This window comes from Rhinatrema bivittatum, chromosome 4 (assembly GCF_901001135.1).
Source record: "Rhinatrema bivittatum chromosome 4, aRhiBiv1.1, whole genome shotgun sequence".
NCBI classification, from domain to species: Eukaryota; Metazoa; Chordata; class Amphibia; order Gymnophiona; family Rhinatrematidae; genus Rhinatrema; species Rhinatrema bivittatum.
The window spans coordinates 68,892,994-68,920,195 of NC_042618.1; the positions used below are offsets into that span (position 1 = coordinate 68,892,994).

The 27,202-nt window shown below is 43.7% G+C and overlaps 1 long non-coding RNA gene across 1 annotated transcript in view; it reads right to left on the reverse strand.

The window, feature by feature from the left end:
- Positions 1-156: 156 nt before the first annotated feature.
- Positions 157-27,202, reverse strand: part of LOC115089315 — a 57,623-nt gene continuing 30,577 nt past the window's right edge. The window contains exons 2-3 of the long non-coding RNA XR_003856064.1: positions 9,888-10,015; positions 157-525 (exon numbers count right to left, since the gene is read on the reverse strand). This is a non-coding gene — a long non-coding RNA (uncharacterized LOC115089315). The remainder of the gene's footprint in view (positions 526-9,887; positions 10,016-27,202) is intronic.

The window sequence follows — 27,202 nt, forward strand, 5'->3', positions numbered from 1 at the left end:
CCTGTTATTCAATAAACCTCAGACTATAATTAAACACTAAGGGGCAAACACTTCACCATATAGCTCATCAAGCAAAACTGTCAATTATAGAAAGTATTACCCACCAAACAATTTTTCAAAAATTACACTTTTAACTAAATTAAAGGCATCAAACGAGGCTCTCAGTGCAGTTACTCTGCTGAAAGCTATTCCCCACTCTTGTCATCTTTTGCCAAGTCTTATGGAAGCAATTGCTTATCACTTGGTTTTTAAATATTTTTAAATGCAGAACTTTAAAAAATCAAATTTCAAAGAGAAAAAAATTCCTGGAAGTGACATCAAATAAATCCAAAGAGAGTAGACCACAACTTTATACAACAGAGTCACTTAGCTTATGGAATGATCACCAGTCCAATTTTCAAATGTAAAACCTCTCTCAGTGTAAATTCCAATCAGTACACAGTCTTGATGTAGTGGCCCACTGGTCTTTAAACAAACAAAACAGTCCAGACACAGGTGTTTCACACCGCGGCTGCCTCGGGGGACCTACAAGGAAGTGGAAATGACATAACTTAACAGAACATCTATTTAAAGGGGACACACAAACACTAGTTTAAAATAATCCAATAGGAAATTCCCCAAAGTCACAAAAAAAACAGATTAATCAGTTTCCCCATTTAAATCAAATGGGATAATGGTTTAAAATCTGTAAATCCATTTCTGTTCAGGTTGAACCAGATGGAGATCCATATTGCCATCAGAGATTGATGAATTTATTTCATCGATGATGGCCCAACATAAATCCACAGGTACAACCTCCAAGCAGTGGGGTACTAAAAGTGCCTGGGTGCATGATTTTTAATACTATAAGGATAAGGGGTGGGGAGGATGGGGGCTCTGGAGATTTAAAATCTTAAACATTTATATTGGATCAGAGAGCAGGGCATGGGGGAGGGGCCAAGACTGGCTCTGGTCCTGACCCCAATTTTTTTTAAAATAGATAGAAGGGGTTTTAGGGAGGAGATTCCAGGCTCGGGAAGAAGGGGGTTGTGTTCGGGCCAGTAGGCTCGCATCTTTTTTTTTTAAATACCTAGCTTTTCGCCACTTAGCCAGCTATAGTCTTTTGAATATAGCTAGTTAAGCCTAAAGTTATCTGGCTTATCACAGCACATAACTTTAAACCTAATCAGCAATATTTAATATAATACCCGTTTATCTTACTTGATATATCTGCGGCATTTGACACTCTCAATCATGACATCTTACTTTCCAATCTATATCAAATTGGCATTAATGGTTCTGCTTTTCAATGGTTTTCTTCTTTCATCTCAATGCGCCCTCAAAGAATTACAATGGGCAAGTGCAAATCTGACTGGTATACAACAAAAACAGGAGTTCCACAAGGCTCGGCACTTTCTGCCTTATTATTTAACATATATCTTTTACCCTTATGCCGCCTCCTTGTTGGTTTAAGTCTAAACTTCAAAATATATGCAGACAACATACATTTTACAGTTCCATTTACCGATTCTTGGTCCAAAACATTTTCTCTGTTACAACTCTACTTATCAACAATAAAAACATGGCTATCCCATAACAGATTAAAATTAAACACTACCAAAACAGAATTAATTTATTTATCTACAGTGCCAGATTTAACCACCAACCGCCTCAATCGTTCAAATTTGAAAACCAACATATTCATATTAAATCTCACGCAAAAAACCTAGGAATGATCATAGATTCACGATTATCACTATCCAACAATATCTCAGAAATAGTAAAAAAATCTTTTTTCAAAATATACATGTTGAAGAAACTTAAGCCGCTACTACTTCCAAATGATTTTCGTCTTGTTACCCAAGCCTTGATTCTTACTACATTGGATTATTGTAATTCCTTATACCTCGGACTACCTCTCTCTTCGATAAAACCATTGCAGCTTGTGCAAAATGCCACCGCTCGAATGCTATACAACGTATCACACAGGGATCATATTACACCTATTGTGTACCGTTTACATTGGCTTCTAATATCGTACCGTATTTCATATAAAATTCTTTCCATGATTCACAATCTACTACATAATCCTAACTCAATCTGTTTATGCTCTTTACTCAGAATATACAAGCCTACTAGACAGCTCCGATCCATGGATAAATGCATTTTGGAAATTCCATCAATAAAATCTGCAAGCTTAGCATTGACAAGAAAATGAGCCTTTTCAGTTGCAGGCTTTATTTTATGGAACTCAATTCCAGAATATATTCGCTTAATAGTAAACCGTATTGAGTTCAAAAAAGCTCTGAAAACATATTTATTTACATGTGCATACAACCTACCGCAATGAATTCCTTAAATATGATTTCAATAATATTAGTATTTGTTATTACTGTATTGTATCTATATTGTAACTGTATTGTATTTTAAATGATGTAAGTTAAGATATTGTGTATGTTTTATTATGTAAACTGCCTAGATGGATAGACTACTACCCCATGGTGCGGTATATAAAAACTTGAAAATAAATAAATAAATGACATAAATTATCTGTAAAGTTATCCAGTTTCAATTAGCCAGAAAACTTTAGTTATGGATATTCAGTGGGATGTTTATCCCACTGAATATCCAGGCCAAATTATCCAGCCAACTGTAGTCAGATAACTTGTCTGTTTGCCAACTTAATGAACATTACCCCCATAGTGAGCAATTTGTTTTCCAGTACATTTCTTAATACATTATACAGGACAAAACACAAAAGTATTTTTTTGGGAAACAGCACCCAAGATAGAAAGGAACTCCCACAGGTGTGGAACATAAAGTAGCCATCTTGATTCTTTGTGTCCATCACAGGAAAAACACCTGAGAATACATTAGGATGCTACCACCGGCTGACAAAAATCAATTAAGATATGACACATAATTCAATACCCACATGCTATTTTCTTTGGTCAAGAAAATGGTAGAACACTGAGAATAGATCAACATTTAGTAGACATTTCAAACTCTTAGATCTCATGAGAGAATCTGTACCCAACTATTAATATATTTACAACACACATATATTACATTTCCCTTAGCCAAGAAAATATGAAGTAAACAAAAAAAATATCAGATAGCTGTAGACTCTTGGATAATTTGTACTTTACCCAAATCTACAACTATACCTAAATAAATATGTGCACTAAGCATTCTATGAATTGAACCATATTATTCTGTGTGAAAAGAACAACACAGCCATTCTCAAAATCCAGGCCATCATCTCTTATTCACAACAACCATGCCAATCAGATAGGTATTGGCAAAATCATCTTATCTACCAACTACATGAGTAGCTGGCATTGAACCAAGTCAATACACTCCTAAACATTTGTAAAAAAATTTAGGTTAATTGCTACTCTCAGCATCATATCCATGGGGAGAGAATACCACACTATAATTATTTTCCTTGAGTCCCCGGATTAGAGACCCAACATGCCTGTTAATTAAAATTGCCAGGTTAGAGCAATTAACTCTCCTTATCACTCCATCCTCCAGATCCTAACCGGATACTGAAAGACAAATAAAAAATTAGTAGAATAAGGTATCATCTCCTCCTAGACTCTTCTTAATGCAGCCATTGCACCAGCTGCCCTCTCCCCCTTCATGGGAGACCACTTCTCTTCTCACACCACTCCTCTTCTCTCAACCCTGAACCTCTACAAGATTCAGCCCAAATCTGACTCTTCCCTCTTCCTCCTGGAATGGGAACTAACACAGGAGCTCCTCTTCACTTCCAGCCACTTCCTCTTCAAATGGGGCCACTACAAGATTTTCTGGAGAATTGGTCCCAGTCTTTCTGGTATTCATCCTGGTGCCCCTGGTCCTTCCACTGCTGCTGCTATGGGTCCCAACAGCTTGTTAGGTTGCTTCCCTATGTCCTCTATTCTGTCTGTACAAGGTAGGAGATCTCAGATTTTCTTCAGCCTCCATTGCAGCTTCTTGTACTGCTCTTGGCACTACACCAACTACTTTTCTCAGCTCCCCAATACTGGGAAACACAATAGGAGTTACCAAAGCAGATCAAATTTCAGCTTCAAAGAGTCACAGCAGGTAGTAGGCACATTGGATGACCGTTGGTCTGAGATCTTGGCGCTGAAACCACTTGATGTTGACACCTCCTTTGATAGAGAGCCATACTTGATTCTGCAGCTTGTAGTAGGGATGTGCAGAGGGACGCCATACATTGCATTCGTGATTCGGATTCGTCAGGGAGCAGATACGTTGCATTCGGCTGTATGGCGCCCTGATGCGTTAATACGGCGATTTTTATTCGTGTCCCAGCTAAAATTCAAATTAACTACAACCCCCCACCCTCCTGACCCCCCCAAGACTTACCAAAACTCCCTGGTGGTCCAGCGGGGGGTCCGGGAGCCATCCCCTGCACTCACACCCTCGGTGCCGGTTTCATCATGGCGCGGATAGCCTTTGTCACAGGGGCTACCGGTGCCATTGGTCAGCCCCTGTCACATGGCCATCGGCGTCATCTTGTGCTCCTACCATGTGACAGGGGCTGTCCAATGGCACCGGTAGCCCCTGTGACATAGTATGGGCAAAGGCTATTGGTTGTATACAAAAAAGGAAATGTCACATCAGAAAGTCTTATATTGAATTACCGCTTCCCAAAATGTGTAAAAGATTTTTTTATTAATTATATAGCCGCATCATCAAGCCTGACAGCGTGTTCTCTATAATTTCAAAAAGAGAGCGCCCGGACCTCTAATCATTTGCGGCAGAAAATTGTATCTTTTTATGTCTTTTTTTCAATTTTGCGGGTTTTTTAAATATATTTTGTATTTATATTTGATCTTCAATTCAATAGCACTGCTGTTGTCAGAATTGTTGTGATTTAAATCAAGCTCAACATACGGCCGAAGTTTCGCAGCATCAGCTGCTTCATCAGGAGCTGTAGTGCAAGTGCAGAATCTTTATCAGAAATAATCTTTCTCTGTCAAATAGATTCCTTAGAGATGGACGCCCAGGCGATATCACATGGTCTGCCGCGTGCAGCTCTGTCACGGCCGCACTCGGCAGACCACGTGACTAGCGCAACTGACCCACTAGGGGATGCCCAATCCCCCAACAGGCCAATCCGCCCCTGAACCTGTAGTAAATGCAGCCAGTATAGATTGCCTTCTGCAATGGCTTGTATGTGGATATTGCTGGTAATGATTTTGTTATTATTACTGAAGAGTATACTGAGCCATGTGGAGTTAAGCATTATGCAACTAGATGTATTTAATGTTTACATCAAGGCAAAAACTGCAAGATAAAAAAACAAGATGAATATATTACATGCCTCTGAAATTGTGCTAAACAATTTAAGTTTAAATTCCATAGAGAGGTAAATGGAAGGATAGTAACAGAGTTTAGTTCTTGATATGGTATTATTGCTCCCAGTATTAAGCAGTGCAGAGTTCTGGTAGACATAGTGGTCCCAAAGAAAACTATATACTTTGTGATGCCTTTCATTGTACAAACATAAGAATAATCTAAAGATGTTGTAGCATGTGAACTTTTGAGACCACATACGTCTCATCTGAAGAAAGGGCTTATGTAGTCTTGAAAGCTCACGTACCATAACATCTTTGGAATGCTAAAATAAAAGGTATAACCTACAGAAAGAATCCAATGCTTGCAAGTTTTAGGCGTGAATTAAATTGGCTATGTATGGTTCTATAGAAACAAACAAGTCAAAGGTACTATCTGTTTTCTCACAGACTCGTCTATTAACCTTCAGTTCCAGGAATCCAGATTTCCTGATGCAACACACTAACAAAGAGCTCAATTCATCCTCACTTGGGACTTAGAAAACTTTCCAGCAACAATGTATTTGCTGCCCTAGGAGAATGCAATTAATTAATTGTATCCTGAGATTGAAAAAACCTGTGGAGAGGCCCTGTACATCTTGGTAAACTGGAGTAACCTCCTTTTACACAGGTTTTTAGGCTTCCCCTCACTGTCATGTGTGTAATAAATTATCAGCTTCATTACAGTATGCATGAAGTGCATTATCTCTTTTCTGATATGCCAAATCACTCTGCTGATGTCAGCAACGTCTGGAACAGGGTAGAGGGAGCGTACAGAGCATGCTTACATCCTAACGTCGGAGTGAAGTATTGGGAGGAAACCAAAATCTTTTGACCTCTCTTCCTGCATCTTCTGAGCTAACCGAAAGGTGAAAGTATCATCCCAGAGAAATTCCTGTGAATCAGCTATCTCTTGAGTGTAATGTGGATCTTGAGAGAAGACATGATGACTCAAGAAGAATAAGGTGACCTGTTAGGTGCTTTCATACTGCTTAAGAGAATTAGCAGGCACTATATGAAGCTGAGTCATGTGCCAGCTCAAGAGGCTAAGCCTGCATCTGTGCATCAGATGTACAAACATTTGATTGCCACCTGCAAATGTGAGAGCAACATCTGACATGCTTGGAACAGTGAGACACAATCATCTTTGAATGCAATTAATGCCAGTGGAGCCATGCTCTCTGTCACCTACCTCTGCATTCTAGAAAGCAGGATGACTCAGTGTCAGGAAGGAGGGTTGCAAGCCAGGAGGGTTCAGCCTTTCTGATTCCTCATCATAGTTTTGCCAGAGGCATTCCAGGCAGTGATCATAATGCTGCTTCTTCCTTTTTGGACCTTCTGCTTCCATATCTACTCTCTAGATCCCGTGCATGTAGAGAGTTAGCTCTGAGACCCAGGGGCTGTGGCAGAGAGTCACAAAGTATGGCTGTAGGAAAAGGAGCCCCCCTTCTTCCATAAGCCTAGCACCTTCCCCTGCAGCTCATCTATTAATAGCACCTCAGAAACAAATTTTGTTCTTCTTTCTCCCTGTTTTTTTGCGTAGAGGCTGGAGGATGTTATCATCCTTACAGTGTGCTTTGCTAGCAGCTGTGCTTCATGAACAAGAAGTCATGCATGTCTTGAAAAGTTATACCAAATTGGATACTGAAGTGGTTTCTTAGTGTCTGGATGCCAGGGTCTTTTGCTTGCTATGGACGTCATTCCTGGTTTCTAAGAATGCCTTCAGTAGGATGATTTGTCTTGCAAGCTGTCTTCCATGATGTATGGTAGTTAGCTAGGTTAGTGTGGTTACTGTGGTGTAGAAAGACAGGCTGACCTTCTGTGTGAACAGGCTTTCAATGAATACTTTGTGTGTGAAAAGGATACTCTATATTTTTCAGAGGATTGTGCAATGTGCATATAGCCATGAGGATGGATTATATATTTTCTTAATGCCATGCTGTGACGTAGAAGGAGTAATTTGCTGATCTAATGGTATCCTGGCAGGAAGATCCCAGAAAGATCCCAGTGGATTTAAGGACATTATTATGAGAAGCAGAACATTTCTAACATTTTAAAGAAGTGGATGGACATTATAGAGGATTAATGATGCCTTTTGTTCAGATTGGGAATTACATAGTTGAGGTGTCAAAGTGTTTTGAAGAAGATGAGTACCAATATACTGCGGAGAAGGTAATGCTGTCTCTTTAAAAGGGGCTTTTGCCATAAGTGCAGCCAGTGATTTTTATGAGTGGAAAGATCTGTCACTTTCCCATTTCATTTTGTAATATGGTGCAGCTTGTTTCATAGACTGTAAAAGAAACTGCGTGGCCATAGCCAGGGTCTTTCTGGAGATGTCCCTACTCTGGATAGAACTGTGCGGATCTTAGCGCAATATAGGTAATGTTCATTATACTTAGCAGAGAGCAAGTGTAAGAGTCCACAAAATTGACAGTATGTGAACTGTTAAATAAAAAATAATACCCCCCCCCCCCCATTTACGTGCATACTTCCAAAAGTGAAAAGTGCATGTGTAAATGATTTCCCCACCCCGGGGAATGCTTTGCAGTACGTGTAAAGGTATGTGCAAATTCACTTCTGCATGCACTTTTTCACATGTAAATGCTACATGCTTTTGAAAATTACCCCAATAGTGATTCTGCCTCTTGAACACCCTACATTTCTTTTGTTGAGCCAAGTCAAATATTTTTGATTCACCTGACATATCTCTCACATAGACCTTCTTTTTTTGTTTTGTTTTTTTTGTTTACCAAAAGCTGAATATCAGGAGATTGTCACCCTGCAGAGCTCAAAAACAGTGAAGGTGAATTGACTCCACAACTGGTGAGCATTAAAGGGTTAAAACAATTTTAAGAGGATTTTTCCCAGTGGTAGCTAGTGTTAATGTTCAGCAATGCAATTACACTGTCAAAATATCTGTCCCACTTAAAGGAAAGACTAGCAATTCTTATGAGTATTCTCTGAGTCATTGGGGACTAAATTTTCAAAGGGGTTTAACACATAAAAATAGCATGCACTTGAGTATGAGTGCATTTTCCATTTCGCGCGTACATTTTTTACCTGTGGGAAAAAAGGGACAGGCTAGGGGTGTTCCATGGCAGCGTTCAGATGTACGTGTAGTAGTTACTGTTTTGTAAGAGATATACGTGTATATATTAGCAAACTTATTACACTTTTATACTTGCTAATTGATTGGTGCAAGAGAAATTGGACTTGTCCGCAGTTTTTGGGTGAGATGTCTGGATGAACTGGTGGAGGTTCAGGATGAAGTGTTGAGGGTCTAAGTGAACTGGAAACAACTGGGTAAACTGGGGAAGGTTTTGGCGAACTGGTGATTTTAATTACGTACACGAGTATTTTCAAAACGGTTTATGTGCATACTTTATAAAATACTTGATTCTCCATATAAATCAGTGTTATTATGTGTACATGTTATATTATTTTTGCTCCTAAAATATATGCACATATGTTTATAAAATAGGTAGAGAAAGTAAGGATTTTCTTGCATTGGAATATTTGTGCATACTGAAACACGCACATGCACTTTCAGAGCACAACTACCTGGCATTTTGTAAATTTGTGCAGCTCCAATTGTGCAGTTTATAAAATATGAGCATAAATATTCATATAGCCACTTACATGCATAAATGGCTGTACCAGAGATAGGTTTTAAAGTTAGGCCACATGTGTACAGTTCGCTAGGGGGATGGAAAGAGGGGAGAGTCTCATGGAGGACAGGGGTCCTTTGTCCAGCAGCAGTTTCTGTAACCAGATCTTCAGGTGTGACCAGCATGGTTGCTCCATACTCAAACATATATGTGAAGGCAGAACTAAGCTACAATGTAAGAGGGAGATATGGTAGCCAGAATTTTTTCCCAGCTGGGAGTTGCTGAGCCCATGTTGCCACTCCTGGCCTGGGACCCAGTAAAAAGCGATCCTTTACTGCCATTGAGTCAGAGAGGCATGTTTCGCTGACTGCCACTGCAAGAGACAGGTCCATTTTTAGGTAGGTACGAAAAGTGCAACTGCACCAGGACCCACAATTGCAGGGGCCCCACAGCTGTTGCATGCCCAGGTCTAAAGATGGCTCTGCATTATAAGCCAACAGCAGTAGAAGGAAACTGATTCATGCTCATGGGCCCTACCTCTTCCAGATGCTAGTTTTCTCCCAATGCACAGGGAGCTGCGGGGCCATTCATGTACCCAGCTGCTAGGAAAGTATCATGGTAGAAGGTAATCAGTGAACACAAGGCTTGTGAAAACCCTTTCATTTCATTGCCATATCAGGTCCTCCTCTAGCTTAAAATAATGCAAACAAAAGTGGTATTGGCTAGACAAGTGCTGTATGTTCAACCTGCAGTCTTTTGCCTGCAGTAGGTTATAGGGTGTATCTATAAAGTGCACTACGGTTTTTATCATGTACCACTTAGTCGCAGTGAAGTTACTTTCAAAATTGAAATTCATAAGACAAAAAAAATGTATTAAAGGCTCATGCAAAAAAGGTTTCTTTCCATAAAATTGCTCAAATGGCTACAAATACTTATCAGTAATGTTGCTCACATAAATACTTCTTCCAGTAGCCCATAATTCGGCTGAATAACCTTTGAATTTGTTTAGCTGCCTAACTTGACACTGACGGCATTTTGGCATCCAACTGTCTGCATCGGAGGTTCAATTTTTTAGCAGCACTATAAGACAAACCAAAGAAAATTCCTTTAAAAGAATTAATCAACATAAAATATGGAATGATAATTCAAATAGATACTTTTCAAATTTCATGAGAGCAACATCTCAAAAGTGTTCAAAATGGCAGAAATCAAGTTTCTACTTTATATACCTTATTCCCTATACACCCAAGCAAGGCAGGAGAATCACTATTTTCAAATGCAAGACAATTTGATTGACAAGTTGCTTAAAGTGACCATAAACTCTTTACAGAATAAACAACTTATTTAAAAAAAATGTACAAATCATATTGTAGAAAAAATATAAAATCTGTAGTTCACAATTATATGAATACCCTTTTCTTTAAACATAAACAATTCAATTGATTTTTTTTGTTAAGTCCTAAAGGAAATACAGTATGATGTTTGTATATCTATTTTTGTTTGTAACGTAGATTTATTTATTTATTTATTTATTTAAGGGTTTCTTATATACCGAGGCACGTTTGCAAAACATCACCTCGGTTCACAATGTAACATAACTTAGCAACAAGCTTTACAATAATAACATTAACAGGTAGGGGGTTAACAAGGGCAGGAGATGATAAGATGATAGATGTCAACTATCAAGGTCTCCACCATGAATGCTAAGTGAAAGTTTTTCTAATACAGAAAATGTAAGATCTTCAAAACTTTGCATTGCTGTTATGTATGTTCAATCAGTGGAGCCTCTGTCTTCTGATTGATACAACTATGAAGTTCAATCATCCTGATTTTCAACATCCTTTGAGTTTTATCAACAATCATTAACTGACAAAGGCATCACACTAAATACACTGCTCCAGTAGTAGCACAAGTAATCTGGAACTTCATCCAATGATTAGATAGATCAGGAAAAGGTAAAGTATCTCCATGAAACATCTGTGGCACACCAAACACTGTTCACAGGGAGCATAACTTTCTATATTTGGAGTGAGATCACCAGATTCCTTGATAGAACTAAAAACAGAATGGACCACACTATCACTTATATTTCAACCTTGTTGTAAGGCAAATAAAAGAAGATCTGAAAATACAGAGTGTAATTGCTATGTGGCCAATATCTCTTTATGTTCTGTTGGAATAAATAGCCTAAAGAGGCCATGGCAAGAGAAATAAGGGAAGTGAAGGGAAGGAAAAGGAAGAGAGAGAATGAGGAGGAGCAAGGCAGAGGGCAATGGAATGTAGAGACTCTTTAGGTCTCCACTAGATGGCTCTAGTTCAATCCTGGGGTTAGTGAGTTAGGAGAAGGGCCGTACCATTTTGAACAGCACCTCCTCTGAGGTTTTCTGGAGTGGTAAGCTCCTGTGTGAATAAGGGAGGGGAGTAGAAGGAGTGATTATGGCATTTTTGTTGTTGTTGTTGATAGAATTGGAGAGTAAACATCTGTTAGTAGTTCTCTGTTATCTTGGTTGGGCCATCCTGCCTAAACACAGTTAAAAAGGTTTTTCCTTCTCAGATACCCCATGCCTACAAGGTTGTGCATAGATCCAGGATTTTCAAACAGTCTGAAGCTTTCTTTTGGAAGCTGATTTTTTTCCCTATCTGGATAGCCCTTGGTCCTAGTCAGAGGAGGGACAGAGGTGACTCATTCCATTAGAGACTGAAAGAAAGTTCTACCTTTTGGTTTTGAGCAGTAATCCTATTTTGGTGTCTTTCCTGAGTTGGGGCAGGAAGTTGGGAGCCATCCTTCCTTGGCCAGAACTTGGGGAAAGTGAAGAGCTATTTTCTCAACTTGGGACTTTCATCCAGAGATATCCAGTAGCAGATCGGAGAGGAGAACAGGACTGAGGTGGGAGACATCTGGAGACTTTCCCCACCTCCCTGGAGTCTTCACCTCGGGCACAGGACAGAGACTGGTTTGGGAAACAGTTGGAGACCCTCTGGACCTCAGGTACTGTTTTGGACAAAGAGGATACCCCACCTGCCTAGGAAAATTATCTGTCCTCTCCCTGAAGGGTAAAAAGTCCTCAGGATCCAGTCTGAGGGACACTTCCACAGACGAGGAAAAGATCTAAGCCAGTGGGATTCAGTCTGTATGGAAACAAGTTATTCATGGGCACTGAGTATTTTTGATCAATCAAAGTAAATATTTAATTTGGAACACCCACCAGTGAGTCCAGCCTGTTTCCAGTGTGAGATCCAGAAAAGCTGAGAGTGACACAGAGGGAAGGGATTCTACCTACACCTTGGGTATTGAAGGATAGCTTCCTCCCCCCCCCCCCCCCGCCCATTAGAAAAGAACCCACATCCTGGGGTAAAAGGACTGGTGACTGTAAAATTGGGACTTAGCATTGGGATTTATTGCGGCCCCAGCAAAGTTCAGCAGTCACCCTGAGTTGGGGTTAAAGGAATAGCAAGAGAAAGGGAGGAAGTGAAGTGAGGGATACCCCATCCTATTGCATCACTTATATTGTAGGCCACCACGGACATTTCCCTGCCGATTCTTGTTATTAATTATGGCAATTTACATTATACTGGTAACCATGGCTACTGTATTGCTTTCTCCACTGTGTCTCAGTGCCTCTATTACTCTCTCTTCTAATACACCGCATGTTGCATTTTTATATATCTGATGATAAACAATAAAGTATAATGGCAGATAACAAATAGAAAGCAGGGAGACAGGAACTATTGTATGTTTTGCTACCAACACAATTTCCTGTTCTAGCAGGTTCACTTTGAGAAGTGCAAAGGTAAAAGGCGCATCATTAGCCAAGCTTTTCCATTTCACAAAGGCTCTCTTTGTTCTTCCTGAGATGTGGCTGTGTCTGCTCGTGGCTTCTTCACCTCATTAATAAACTGACAGTTTGTTGTCTCTCCACCCAAATGGTTAAGTCTGGGGCTGGTGTTAGTGTAAGCAGGAAATTTAGATTGTAGGGTTGGAGAAACGGGAGAAGTGATGACTGTTTCCAACGCACATAACAAAATAATGGTACGGTTTTAAAGGAAGCAGCCCATAAATATCAGTCACGGGGGGAGAAGTAAGCAGAGCGACACATTTCTCGCAGGCCGCTTTCCTAGTGAAACGAACATGCATGTTGTGCAAGTTGGCGTGCACTTTATGCACATTGGATTGAGCACCTCTCCTGTGAGACCATTCATGAGTTATGAGAATAAGAGGCTTCTGGACATCCTACTGAAAGGATGTGTTGGAAAAGAAGAGATTTTTATGGCTACCAAATAAACAGACTGTCTTGTTTTCCCAGAGCAAAGGGGCTGCATTTTTTACATGACCTTTGATTATGGACGCTCTAAGTCTTATTTCCCAGTACTTACTTATCCAGAGTTGACATGAAATGAGCAATGCAAGTTCAAGGATTAGAAGGATTACAAAAAAAAATGTGTTTCTAAGTGTAGCAAGGCTTTTTTTTTTTTTTGAGCCAATTAAACTTATTTGATATCCTCCTTCTAAAGAATGCATTGAATACAGCAGAAGTCTAGTAACAAGTTCTGTGATCTGTTTCATTGGTGGAACATAAACAATTATATCCAAAGATCATGACCAACTCAAGGCATAGGCAAAACAGGAATTTGTCCAGGCCGAAGCAGAGCTGGATGGGTAGTAACCTATTCCTTGGACCAGCCCTCTCCGCAGCCTAGGCCTAGGTCATGGGAGCTGCACCACCCGTGCACCAGAAAAGAACATTTAAAAGCAGGGATTAGCATTCATTTGAAATGAAATGGAAAATTCTAATGAAATTTCCCATTTTCATTCCAATTCATTTTTAAAGTAAAATAAAAGAAAATGGAAATTTTAATTTATTTTGTTTTTAAAATGTATTCCTGGATGCTGACACTGACAACACCAGTCGTCCCCCCGTCCCCCCCACAAAAACAAAATTCTGGGTGCCTCTCCTCTGAGCTCTCTTACCATATTTGTCTTTCTTCATGGGGCAGGGGCAATCCCCATTCCCTGGTCACTCCTGCCCTGCTGGAAAATTGCTAAGACGTGGTGCCAGCAGACCAAGACTGACACCATTGTTAATTTCTTCCATACAAATTGGTACCAGCCGGGCCTGGGTCTGTATGTTGCCATTTTGAGCAGAATGTCTGGTGCCGGTATCAGTGAAATCACACTGCTTCTCCTGCACATGCTCCCTCTCAGGGCCGGAGCTAGCTTTTTTGCTGCCCTGTGCAAAAAATTACTGTGCTGTCCCTCTTCCCTTGATTCATTCTGGGGTAGATTTTAAAAGAAGCGCGATCAGCCTACTTTTGCTTGCGCATCAGACTCAAGCAAAAGTACGCTGGATTTTAGTAGATACGCGCGGAGCCGCGCGTATCCACTAAAATCCTGGATCGGCGCGCGCAAGGCTATCGATTTTGTATAGCCTGCGCGCGCCGAGCCGCGCTGCCTCCCCCCGTTCCCTCCAAGGCCGCTCCGAAATCGGAGCGGCCTCGGAGGGAACTTTCCTTTGCCCTCCCCTCACCTTACCCTCCCTTCCCCTACCTAACCCACCCACCCGGCCCTGTCTACACCCCCCCCTTACCTTTGTCGGGGGATTTACGCCTCCCGGAGGGAGACGTAAATCCCCGCGCGCCAGCGGGCCTGCTGCGCGCCGGGCCGCGACCTGGGGGCGGGTACGGAGGGCGCGGCCACGCCCCCGGGCCGTAGCCACGCCCCGTACCCGCCCCCAAAACGCTGCCGACACGCCCCCGGAACGCCGCGACGACCGGGCCCGCCCCCCGACACGCCCCCGACACGCCCCCCTCCGAGAACCCCGGGACTTACGCGAGTCCCGGGGCTCTGCGCGCGCCGGGAGGCCTATGTAAAATAGGCTTCCCGGCGCGCAGGGCCCTGCTCGCCTAAATCCGCTCGGTTTTGGGCGGATTTAGGCGAGCAGGGCTCTGAAAATCTACCCCTCTATGTCTACCCTAGGCCCATCAAATAAAGCCCAGCTCCATCCTGCAACCTATGTTTTTAAAAACTGACATACCCCTCTCCCCCCACCCCAGAACCCATGGATAGGGAAGGGTATGAGGTACCCTTGCAAACCTTACAGCCTTGCACACATATCACCTCCCCAAACACACACCTCCCCACACCCTTTACAGACACACACAATTAAATTACACATTTATAAATTAATTTTATATGAAAAGGAATGTTCAAAAGTAAAACCTGAGGCAATAATAACACTTACAATGCGCATATTGAGGCAGATTATATGCGCGTAACCCCGAAAACCCGCTCCTGCACGCGCCGAGCCTATTTTGCATAGACCCGGTGACACGCACAAGCCCCGGGACATACGCGGGGAGTGGGCGGGCTGAGGGCGGGCCGGGGTAGCCTGGGGGGCGGGACCGAGGCTTCCGGCACAGCGGTCGTGCCAGGGGCTCACGCGTCGGCATTCGGCCGGCACGCGCAACCTACGTCTGCCCAGAGGCAGGCGCAACTTGGATAACAAAGGTATGGAGGGGGTTTAGGTAGGGCTGGGGGGCGGGTTAGGTAGGGGAAGGGAGGGGAAGATGGGGGCCTCAGAGGGAACAGGGAAGGCCATCAGGGCTCCCTTAGGCTCGGCGCGCGCAAGGTGCACAAGTGTGCAGCCCCTTGCTCGCGCTGACCCCGGATTTTATAACATACACGCGGCTGGGCGCCCATGTTATCAAATCGGGCACAAATCTATGCCCGCACGTAGTTTTTAAAATGTGTGGTCTCAGAAGCACATTTATCGCTCAGCTGAGCGCATTGAAAAAAAGTACAGAAAAGCAGAAAAAATTGCTTTTCTGTACTTCTTTAAAAGTAAAAAGAAAAAAAAAGAACCTCAGCCGGCCGTATTGAAGACCAATGCGATATGCTCGGCGTCGGTTTTTATAACCGGCTGACTGCAGTTATGAAAACCGATGCCGGGTTTATTGGCGTTGATGTTCATAACTGGCAGACCGCCGGTAACCACGGGGTCGCGTTAGCAAGGAGGCGCTAAGGTTGAGCAATCGACCTAACACCTCCTTGCTAGCGAGACCCCCTAATTGTTTATTGCATGGCGCCCTCCTTGCGGGAGACGTGCACCCGTTAAGAAAGCGGGCGCTGAAAAGTCACTACCCGCTTTCCGCATTTAATATTGCATCAGCCCCATTGAGTGTGAGCTTGGCCCTCAGAAAGCCATGAATAAACAGGATCATCATTACAATATAGTAAGCCTCCCATAGCAAAACAAGCCTAACAATCTTATCTATAAAAAGGCAACACCTCACATTTTACACCAGGCCCTAGAACACCAATAAAAGCTCTTATTAGGAAACCAGGCTGCTATGGATCCCGACACAGAAATTATATGCCATCAAAATACCTCACCTAAATCCTCATCTCAGTCACAAATTCAGAAACAGGCAGACCCTCACAAAATACAGATTAAAGAGATCAGAAAGTATAATGGAAATTTACTGAGAACTGAACTGGAAGCCACAAGCCAGCCTCTATATGCAGAGCAACAATGGAAAAACAGAAACATTACCATCCTTCATAAAACATAGGCATGCCGTGCCTATTCCCTCTCTACTGCTTATAAGGACTTCTAGTAGTACAAGCATCTGTGGGGGGTAAACATTCAGGAGAAGGCTGCTTCTCATCTAGAGAGAATACATGTAGAGGTTGGGGAAGAAAAAGATACAGCCTGTGGGAAAGGAAAGTAGATACAAGGTAGGGGAAGCTGGAGAGGGGTGCCTGCCAACCCTCGGGGATTGTCCTGGTTATTCAGAAGTTAAAGGCTAATCTCCTGAACACTGCTTCAAGTGATCTTCTAGAAAATAAATAAGGAATTCGCAGCCTCTCACTACTTTCATATACTCATGAAAATTTTAGCTCAATCAGAATTTGAAACATTAAGGATTATGAAAATGACCAAATCTGAAGAAGAAACTCATGAGGTCTCAAATACTTACGCACTGCAACATTTCTTTTGTTGATCTAAACCCCCCCCCCAAAAAAAAACCACAGCCTTTAGTTATTCAATTATTTACAGGGAAGACAATTTTTTAAAGTTTTTATGTACATATATACATGAATAAAAATGCCTTTTGAAAAAGACCACCCCCTGCTTAATGCAGGTAAAAGTATGCATATTGTTTCACCACCTAAAGGGGTAGGGCTGGGGACAGAGCTCATGCAGGTAAAAGTATTCACACTGTTTCACACTTAAAAGGGTGGAGCCAGGGACAGAGTTAATGCAGGTGAAAGTATGCATGCTGATTCACACTTAAAAGGGTGGGGCCAGGGACAGAGTTAATGCAGGTAAAAGTATGCATGCTGATTCACACTTAAAAGGGTGGAGCCAGGGACAGAGTTAATGCAGGTAAAAGTATGCATGCTGATTCACACTTAAAAGGGTGGAGCCAGGGACAGCGTTCATTCAGGTAAAAGTACACATGCTGTTTCACACTTAAAAGGGTGGAGCCAGGGACAGAGTTAATGCAGGTAAAAGTATGCATGCTGATTCACACTTAAAAGGGTGGAGCCAGGGACAGCGTTCATGCAGGTAAAAGTACACATGCTGTTTCACACTTAAAAGGGTGGAGCCAGGGACAAAGTTAATGCAGGTAAACGTACGCATGCTGATTCATAGAAAAAGAGGTGGGGCCAGGGTCAGAGCTAATGCAGGTAAAAGTATGCATGCATTTTCATACTTAAACGGCTGGGGCCGAGGGTCGAGTTAATGCAGTTAGAAGTGTGCATGATGTTTCACAGGAAAAGGGCTGGGACCAGGGACAGGTTTATTGTAGGGAAAAGTATGCACACTGTTTTACAGGAAAAGGGGTGGAGCCATTACAAAGTTGGGGCAGTGAGGGTAAACACACAAGGATTTCATTTTGAAAAATGCACAAAGCTACCTGTGGTCTTCAGTGGCTGGGAACTGAGCTGGCAGATTTATGGGTACAAGAAATTAAATTAAATTTTTTATTTATATTACACTTTTCATGACTGGTCAGCTGCTTGAAAGCAGATTAAATTTAGATGCTAGAAGTACCTGCAGACCCGCAAGCTCCCTGCCATTTTTACAAATTTCCCTCTATTCAGGATAGTATATTATTTTTGTTTGGTTTTGGGATCTGTTAAAATGAATACAGTTACATAATGTGCATACACACACACACTGTTTAAACATGCATCACCAAGTTAAAGTAAATCTTACTACCCTTTAAAAAAATTAATTTCACAGTATTACTAGTCATTTTTAATATTATTTGTGTGCACATAAAACTCGGTCACAGACACACACACTCACACACAGATTATGTTGTTTGTGTTATATTGGGGAAACTGTGAGAAAGCTGCTCTTGCCATAATAAATATATTTCAGTAAACCTAGCTCTTAAAACCACTAGGTCATGTGATCTGACTTCCAGAAATAGGTTCTACCACAGCTGGTAACCTGCCTTGAGCAAACCTGATTCTCTATCCATGCTCATTTTCAGGAACCGCACTTTGATTTAGACACTGAAATACCAAGAAAGGAGAAGAAGATTTGTAAAAACTATTCACGCTGTTTCACACTTAAAAGGATGGGACTGGGGACAGAGTTAATGCAGGTAAAGGTATGCACACTGTTTCACAGGAAAGGGGTGGGGCCAGGGATAGAGTTAATACCGGTAAGGGTATGCACACTGTTTCACAGGAAAGGGGTGGGGCCAGGGATAGAGTTAATGCAGGTAAAGGTATGCACACTGTTTCACAGGAAAGGGGTGGGCCAGGGACAGAGATAATGCAGGTAAAAGTATGCACACTGTTTCACAGGAAAGGGGTGGGCCAGGGACAGAGATAATGCAGGTAAAAGTATGCACACTGTTTCACAGGAAAGGGGTGGGGCCAGGGACAGAGATAATGCAGGTAAAAGTATGCACACTGTTTCACAGGAAAGGGGTGGGGCCAGGGATAAAGTTAATGCAGGTAAAAGTATGCACACTGTTTCACAGGAAAGGGGTGGGGCCAGGGATAAAGTTAATGCAGGTAAAAGTATGCACACTGTTTCACAGGAAAGGGGTGGGCCAGGGACAGAGATAATGCAGGTAAAAGTATGCACACTGTTTCACAGGAAAGGGGTGGGGCCAGGGATAAAGTTAATGCAGGTAAAAGTATGCACACTGTTTCACAGGAAAGGGGTGGGCCAGGGACAGAGAAAATGCAGGTAAAAGTATGCACACTGTTTCACAGGAAAGGGGTGGGGCCAGGGACAGAGATAATGCAAGTAAAAGTATGCACACTGTTTCACAGGAAAGGGGTGGGGCCAGGGATAGAGTTAATACCGGTAAGGGTATGCACACTGTTTCACAGGAAAGGGGTGGGGCCAGGGACAGAGATAATGCAGGTAAAAGTATGCACACTGTTTCACAGGAAAGGGGTGGGGCCAGGGATAGAGTTAATGCAGGTAAAGGTATGCACACTGTTTCACAGGAAAGGGGTGGGCCAGGGACAGAGATAATGCAGGTAAAAGTATGCACACTGTTTCACAGGAAAGGGGTGGGCCAGGGACAGAGATAATGCAGGTAAAAGTATGCACACTGTTTCACAGGAAAGGGGTGGGGCCAGGGATAAAGTTAATGCAGGTAAAAGTATGTATGCTGTTTCGCACTTAAAGGGGTAAGGCCAGAAACAGCTTTAATGCAGTTAAAACTATGCACGCTGTTTCACGGCTAAAGTAGTGAGGCCAGGGATAGAGTTAATGCATGTGAAAACATGCATGCTATTTCACACTGTTATGGTTTTGCCTATTGTACAGTCTCTCTGTGCCAAGGTTTAGCCTGCTGCACAGTCTTCCCTCCCCCAGTGGTCATCAGCGAGTTTCACTTATAGACTTGCCAAGAATCTTCTCGCTGGTTACACTATACCCAAGCTCTAACCCTATTTACCGCTGCCTTGCCTCTTCATGGAGGCACCCTTGGCTTTCTTACCTTATCCCATGCCCTGTGGCTTCTGGTCCTGCTCTTACCATGTAGCTTCTCTTGCAGCTTACTCAGGTCTTTCCTTTCCTTGTCTTCTGCCTCGCTGCCTTCAGGCCTCAGTATTCTTTGTTCTGTGTTGTGCTTGCGAAGTCCTTGTCCAGTCTTGACCTTGTCTGCTCTTTGTCATGCCCTGCCCAGTCCAGTTCTTTGAATTCATTCCCTGCTTTGCCGTTGTTATTGCCATTGCCTTGCCCCAGTCTGTGTCTGTATCCAGCTCCCAGTCCTTGCTCAGTACCCTGTACAGGTTGTGCAAATATCCAACCCCCACCCCTTGCTCAGTATTCCACTGCACACCTGCTTCAGTATCCAGTTCTCAGCTCCAGCCTTTGCCTGACCTCAGTTCCAACATGTGCCTGCCCTGCCTTGTCTAGCTTGCTCAGCCTGCCCAGCCTCGTCCAGCCCATCCAGCCCATCTAGCCTGCCCAGCCTCATCCACCCATGATGTTCATCTGTCAAAACCAAGCCCTACCACCCAGAGAACCCAACGGCTCAACCTGGGAGGGAGAGGCTGGCTAGGCAGAAGATAAGCCCATGCCCAGCCCTGTGGTCCTGCATTACTCCTGAGGGGTATCCCCTGATCCCCCAGCTTGAACCCACATGATACACACTTAAAAGGGCGAGGCTGGGGATAGAGTTAATGCAGGTGAAAGTCTGCACGCTGTTTCACAGGAAAAGGGGTGGGAGAGGGGGCAGAGTTATATGCCAACTATTACTCATACATGTTCATTATGGGTATACTGAAAACCAGACTGGCTGGGCTGGAGGAACGGGGTCGGCTAAGGACCAGTTAGGGTCTCACTGCTGTAAGGGACAGACTTCATCAGTCATGGTTTGTATCTGTGGACTGTGGTTCCAGTTCTTCTAAGCCAAACAAGAATAGAAGTGCATAGATCAAGGGTAGGCAACTCTGATTCTGGAGTGCCACAAACAGCTCTGGTTTTCAGAATGTCCACAATGAATATGCATGATATACATTTTTATGCACTGCCTCCACTGCAGGCAAGTATATCTCATACATATTCATTGTGGATATCCTGAAAACCAGATCTGTTTTTGGCCCTCGAGGACTGGAGCTGCCTATGCCTGTCATAGATACAAAGGGGGTAAAGCCAAAATTGGCTCATCCTTTCTTTTTTAATGACATGTAGCTCCTTAGAAACTCAAATGAAAACTGACACTAGAATTCTGCCTGTATGGATTCTTTGAAGACATTGATTTAATTTTTTTAGATTCAAAGATGTTCGTGAGATGGTGTCTTTGTGGTTGTGTGTAAGCATATTGGGTAACAGAGAAAAGGAGCCAAACTCCTTGAGCATTTCAGTGTAGATCATGTCTTTGATATCAAGAGACAAACTAACCCACTGCAGAAAGGGTAAAGTGTCTTCTAAAGTTGAATTTGTGGAATGACAGAAACAGAGAAACATGATGGCAGAAAAAGACAATACGGCTTATCTAGTCTGCCCATCCACACCAGCTAATTCAGCTTTACAATCCCTACCACTCCCTCAGAGATCCCCTGCATTTATCCCCATCATTCTTGAATTCAGATACTGTCCTTGTCTCCACCACCTCCACAGGGAGGCTGTTCCATGCATCTATCACCTTCTGTAAAGGAATATTTCTATAGATTACTCCTGACTCTATCCCCTTTCACCCTCATCCCAAGACCCCTCGTTCTAGAGCCTCCTTTCTATTGAAAGAGGCTTGCCTTCTTTGCATGGAAATCTTGGAAGAATTTAACTGTGTCTATCATATCTCCCCCTTTCTTGCCTTTCCTCTAGGGCACACATATTTAGTTCTTTAGGCCTGTCCCCATATATTTTAGAATGAAGACAACTGATCATTTTAGTAAGCACCCTCTGCATTGAAATCCTTGTGAAGTTGCGGTCTCCAGAACTGGTCACAGTATTCCAAATGAGGTCTCACCAGGGACCTGTACAGGGGCAATATCATCTCCCTTTTTCACCTGACCTTTCCTCTCCCTATTTAGCCAAGCAACTTTCTGGCTTTTGCCATTGCCTTATTTACTTGTTTGACCATCTTAAGATCATCAAATACAATCACTCCCAGATCCTGCTCTTCTTTCAAGCTTAGAAGAATTTGATACCCTATACTGTACCTCTCCCTTGGGTTTTTGCAGTCTAAAGCATACATTTGCATTTTTTAGCATTAAATCTTAGCTACATCCTGCCGCATGGTGAGTTGGCTATGCCTTGCCATATTGGAGTGCGTCATTCCACCGAGTGGTGAGCTGCTGGCATTGGGCCGCATTGAGAGTCAGCAAGGATGGCCCAGCCGGGGAGGTGAGTGCAGCAGTTTACGGGAACAGCCCGCAGACCTCCAAACGCAGCAATGTCTAATATCAGATGTTGGATAACCTGGAGTCAGAAGAGATAATTGCTTAGCAGTGATATCTACTAACTAGTCTCAGGGTGCACGTCTGCTGGACGACAGGTGGAGCTGCGATCTGCATCTGTCAGCCAGAAAACTCACATCATGAATGAGGATAAATATTCAGAAGTTAAACACGAAGGCTTATGTTATCTGTTTCCTGATCCTGCTTTCGCCCATAGTTAATATGACAGAGAGTAAGGCTGTGACATGTTCTGCTTGAATTGAAATTGTAGGAGTCACAAGAAGTTGACCAGTGAATGAAAAAAGTGCAAAAGTGGCATTGTGAGACTCAGAGGTAAAGGGAAGGAATATGTAGAGCTGATGAAGAAAAAGTGAAATTGCTTAACAAATGTTTTTGTTCAGTGTTCACTGTGGAAGGACCAGGAGTAAGACCACATACAATGAACACAAATAAAACTGGAAGTGAGGGAAACCTCAATCAATTTTCAAAAAAGCGTGTTCGTGAATCGCTAACTAAATTTAAAGTAGATAAGGCAATGGGGCCAGATGGAATACATCTGAGGGTACTAAGGGAACTTAGAGAAGTTCTGGAAGCATCACTTGCTGACCTTTTCTATGCTTCTTTAGAGTCAGGGGTAGATCTGGAGGACTGGAGACAGGTGGTTGTGGTTCCTATTGATAAAAGTGAATTAGCAAGTAGCACATTTAAAACAAATTGGAGAAAATTATTTTTCACTCACACAATTAAGCTCTGGAATTTGTTGCCAGATGATGATAGGGCAGTGTGAGGGAGTGTATAGGCATCTCTCTTAATCTACCTTAAAGGACTGGGCTCCGACATCCTGCCCGGTCCTCCTTAAGCTTGGGCTTCTGAAAGAATCCTGGGAGGAGGGAGGAGCCTGACTCCTGACCCCTGACCATAAAACCTGAGGACCTAGACAGGGGAGACGGGTCCTGGGATGCTGATGGAGTCCTACCGTACTGACTGAGGACTTATCTGTATGGTTGGTAAACTGCTGGTACTTAAAGCTTAGAGACTGCCTGAGTTCAAGGAGTCTGTTCTGTTGTCTGCTGCCATTTGTGTGTCTTTAAAATCACTGTAAATAAAGAGCACTTTAAGCACAGCCAGAATTCCTGTGTGCTTTCCTCTGGCTGTAACCACGCCACTGACTACTCGAGTGCCACATATGGGGTCCTATGTGGGAAAAACCTGTCTCTAGGGAGGAACATGAAGAGGAAGAGTTTGTTTGTTGTGCTGCTTATTGGCAGCTGAAGGAAGGGTGTGGCTCTGCTGAGCATTGAAGGAAAAAATTAACTTGCTGTTTTTTCTCTCTCTCTTTTCCTTTGGCCCTTCCGGTTCTAACCCAGTGCATGTGTGCAGGCCAAGGGGGCTATCCCCACCTAATTAGAGAGAGGCAGTGGTTTCGAGGTGGAGTTTTACAGGTTGAAGAGAACCCTAGGAACTTGTTCCACCACTTCAAAGATGCTGCCTGGATCTGGATGGAAAACCGGGAAGGTGGTGGCCAAAGCCACTTTGCTGGAGTAGTTCCAGAACAGTCTCAGTCTGCCCCTGTGGCAGTGGGTTCACCAGCATCCGGACGTGACAACGGGAAAAGCCCTGGAGGTAGCAGAGCCTCCGGGACAGGCCTGACTGAACCAGTCAACCCAGCAGCAACCTTCAGTCAGCTTGACATGCTTCCATTGCGGGGAGCGAGGACACTTTGTGAGAGATTGCTCCCACAGGGAATGGGAGGCAATGACACTAACGTGACTTCTTACTGTTGCATCTTAATAGATATCTCCAGCCAGGAAGCCTCTAAATGTGTGATATCAGTGGAGCCGAATGGGTGTCTCACCCAAGCGCAAATGGACTCCGGTAATATCAAAACATTGGTGCGGAGCGATTTTCCGAAATGGATCCATTTTGAAGCTGGAAAAGTAGTGACATTGGCATGTATTCACAGGGACCATCAACGATATCCCACCAGCCAGGTACTCCTGAAGACCCCGGTCAGTCAAGGGATGATAGAGGTTGGAGTAATTCCTTAGTTACCTTACCCCATGATTATTGGGCGGGATTGTCCAAGTTTCAAAGCCCTTTTGGATCAGCATATAATGAGTCCAACTAGCCATGACCCCGAGGAGCTGGGAGTTCAAGAGCCCTTTTCAAGAGAGGACCCGGACCTCGTTCATGGGTACAGTAAACCTCATAAGCCCTGACGGCGATGCCGTCAGGACAAATACACCCTGGGGAAGGATAAGGTCCATTCACAGGCCTAGATGTATGAGGTAATCGCCCAGGTGCTGCTCCCACAAAGGGAGACAGAACTGCTCACAAGGCGACAGCTGAAGAGGGTGCCAGAGAAGATCTGAGGGTTGGAAGAAGTTGAAAAGGCTGTATTAGCCCACAAGAAAGTGGGAGAAAGATATCTACTGGCCTACATTAGCTGGAAGATACTGCTACATGAGAGACGGTGCTCTGCAGTTGATTCTCTGTCAAAGGAGGTCTTCCTTGTACAGAGGGACACTTATCCCAGCAAGGCTGAGCTGATGGGGGTATATGAGGGAGTGTATAGGCATCTCCCATAATCTACCTTAAAGAACCAGGCTCAGATAGTGCGCCCGGTCCTCCTTGAGCTTGAGCTCCTCAAGATATCCTGGGAGGAGCGAGGAATCCAACCCCTGGGCATAAAACCTGAGGCTCTAGACAGGGTAGATGAGCCCCAGGGAGCTGATGGAGTCCCAGTGTACAGTCTGAGAACTTATGTGTAAGGTTGGTAAACTGCTTGACCTGCCTGAGTTCAAGGAGTCTGTTCTATTGTCTGCTGCCACTTGTGTGTCTTTAAAATCACTGTAAATATAGAGCACTTTAATAGAGATGTGAATCGTGTGATCGATCGTCTTAACGATCGATTTCGGCTGGGAGGGGGAGGGAATCGGATCGTCGCAGTTTGGGTTTTTTAAATATCGTGTAAATCGTGTAAATCGTGTAAATCGAAAACCAGCACACTAAAACATCCCTAAAACCCACCCCGACCCTTTAAAATAAATCCCCCACCCTCCCGAACCCCCCCAAAATGCCTTAAATTACCTGGGGTCCAGTGGGGGGGGGGAGGGCGGGAAAACCGACACACTAAAATAACCCTAAAACCCACCCCGACCCTTTAAAATAAATCCCCCACCCTCCCGAACCCCCCCAAAATGCCTTAAATTACCTGGGGTCCAGAGGAAGGGTCCCGGTGTGATCTTTTACTCTCGGACCTCCGTGCATTGTAGAAATGGCGCTGGCGCTACCTTTGACCTGTCATATGACAGGACAAAGGTAGCGCCGGCGCCATTTTGTTTTTTTGTCCCCCGACGTCAGGAGTGTAGGAGATCGCTCCCGGACCCCCGCTGGACCCCCAGGGACTTTTGGCCAGCTTGGGGGGGCCTCCTGACCCCCACAAGACTTGCCAAAAGTCCAGCGGGGGTCCGGGAGCGATCTCCTACCGCGATCGTTTTTCCGTACGGAAAATGGCGCCGGCCATACGCCGTATGACCGGCGCCATTTTCCGTATGGAAAAACGATTCGACTGCAGGAGGTCGTTCCGGACCCTGCTGGACTTTTGGGAAAAGTACGGAAAAACGATCGCGGTAGGAGATCGCTCCTGGACCCACGCTGGACTTTTGGCAAGTCTTGTGGGGGTCAGGAGGCCCCCCCAAGCTGGCCAAACATCCCTGGGGGTCCAGCGGGGGTCCAGGAGCGATCTCCTATGCTCCTGACGTCGGGGGACAAAAAAACAAAATGGCGCCGGCGCCATTTCTACAACGCACGGAGGTCCGAGAGTAAAAGATCACACCGGGACCCTTCCTCTGGACCCCAGGTAATTTAAGGCATTTTGGGGGGGTTCGGGAGGGTGGGGGATTTATTTTAAAGGGTCGGGGTGGGTTTTAGGGTTGTTTTAGTGTGCCGGTTTTCCCGCCTTCCCCCTTCCCCTCCCCCTTCCCCCGATTTACGATTTTTTAACGATAAATCGGGGGAATTGTTATTGTATCGCGGCTCTAACGATTTGACGATTTAAAATATATCGGACGATATTTTAAATCGTCAAAAAACGATTCACATCCCTACACTTTAAGCATAGCCAGAGTTCCTGTGTGTTTTCCTCTAGCTTTAACCACGCCACTGACCACTCTACTGCCACAGGCAGTTAGTGTAGCTGGGTTTAAAAAAGGTTTGGATAAGTTCCTGGAGGAGAAGTCCATTAACTGCTATCAATGAAGTTGACTTAGGGAATAGCCACTGCTATTATTTGCATTAGTAGCCTGGGATCTACTTAATGTTTGGGTATTTGCCAGGTACTTGTAACCTGGATTGACCACTGTTGGAAACAGAATTCTGGGCTTGATGACCCTTGGTCTGACCCAGTATGTTAACTTCTTATGTTCTTAAGTGGAAATAAGAGGAGGCTGGGTACCACAGATCAGTTTAGTCTGACTTCTGTGTTGAGCAAATTAATAGAAGGCAGTGCAATTTCTGGAATCCAGTGGATTGCAAGATCTGAGGCAGCCTGGTTTTATCATAGGTGGATCTTGTCAGATGAATCTGATCAATTTCTTTGGGTGACCAGTGTTCTACCTCTGGAGTGTGTTTGAAAATATGTATATATGTTTCTTGGTTATGCTGTCACATCTGTCTTCTTATTGATATTGCACAGATTGGTTCTCTGCATGTTGTTCAGCTCTGATTGTCTTTTGAATGATTCTGAGCTCCTTACTGGATCTTTCTTGTTATGCCTTGTTTCTCTGTCTGCTTTTTCTTGCCTGCTGTCATTGGTCCCTTGCTGCTAGGAATGCTCGGGACAGTTTGTTTCCTATGAATTCCTTCATTTGGAACTGGGC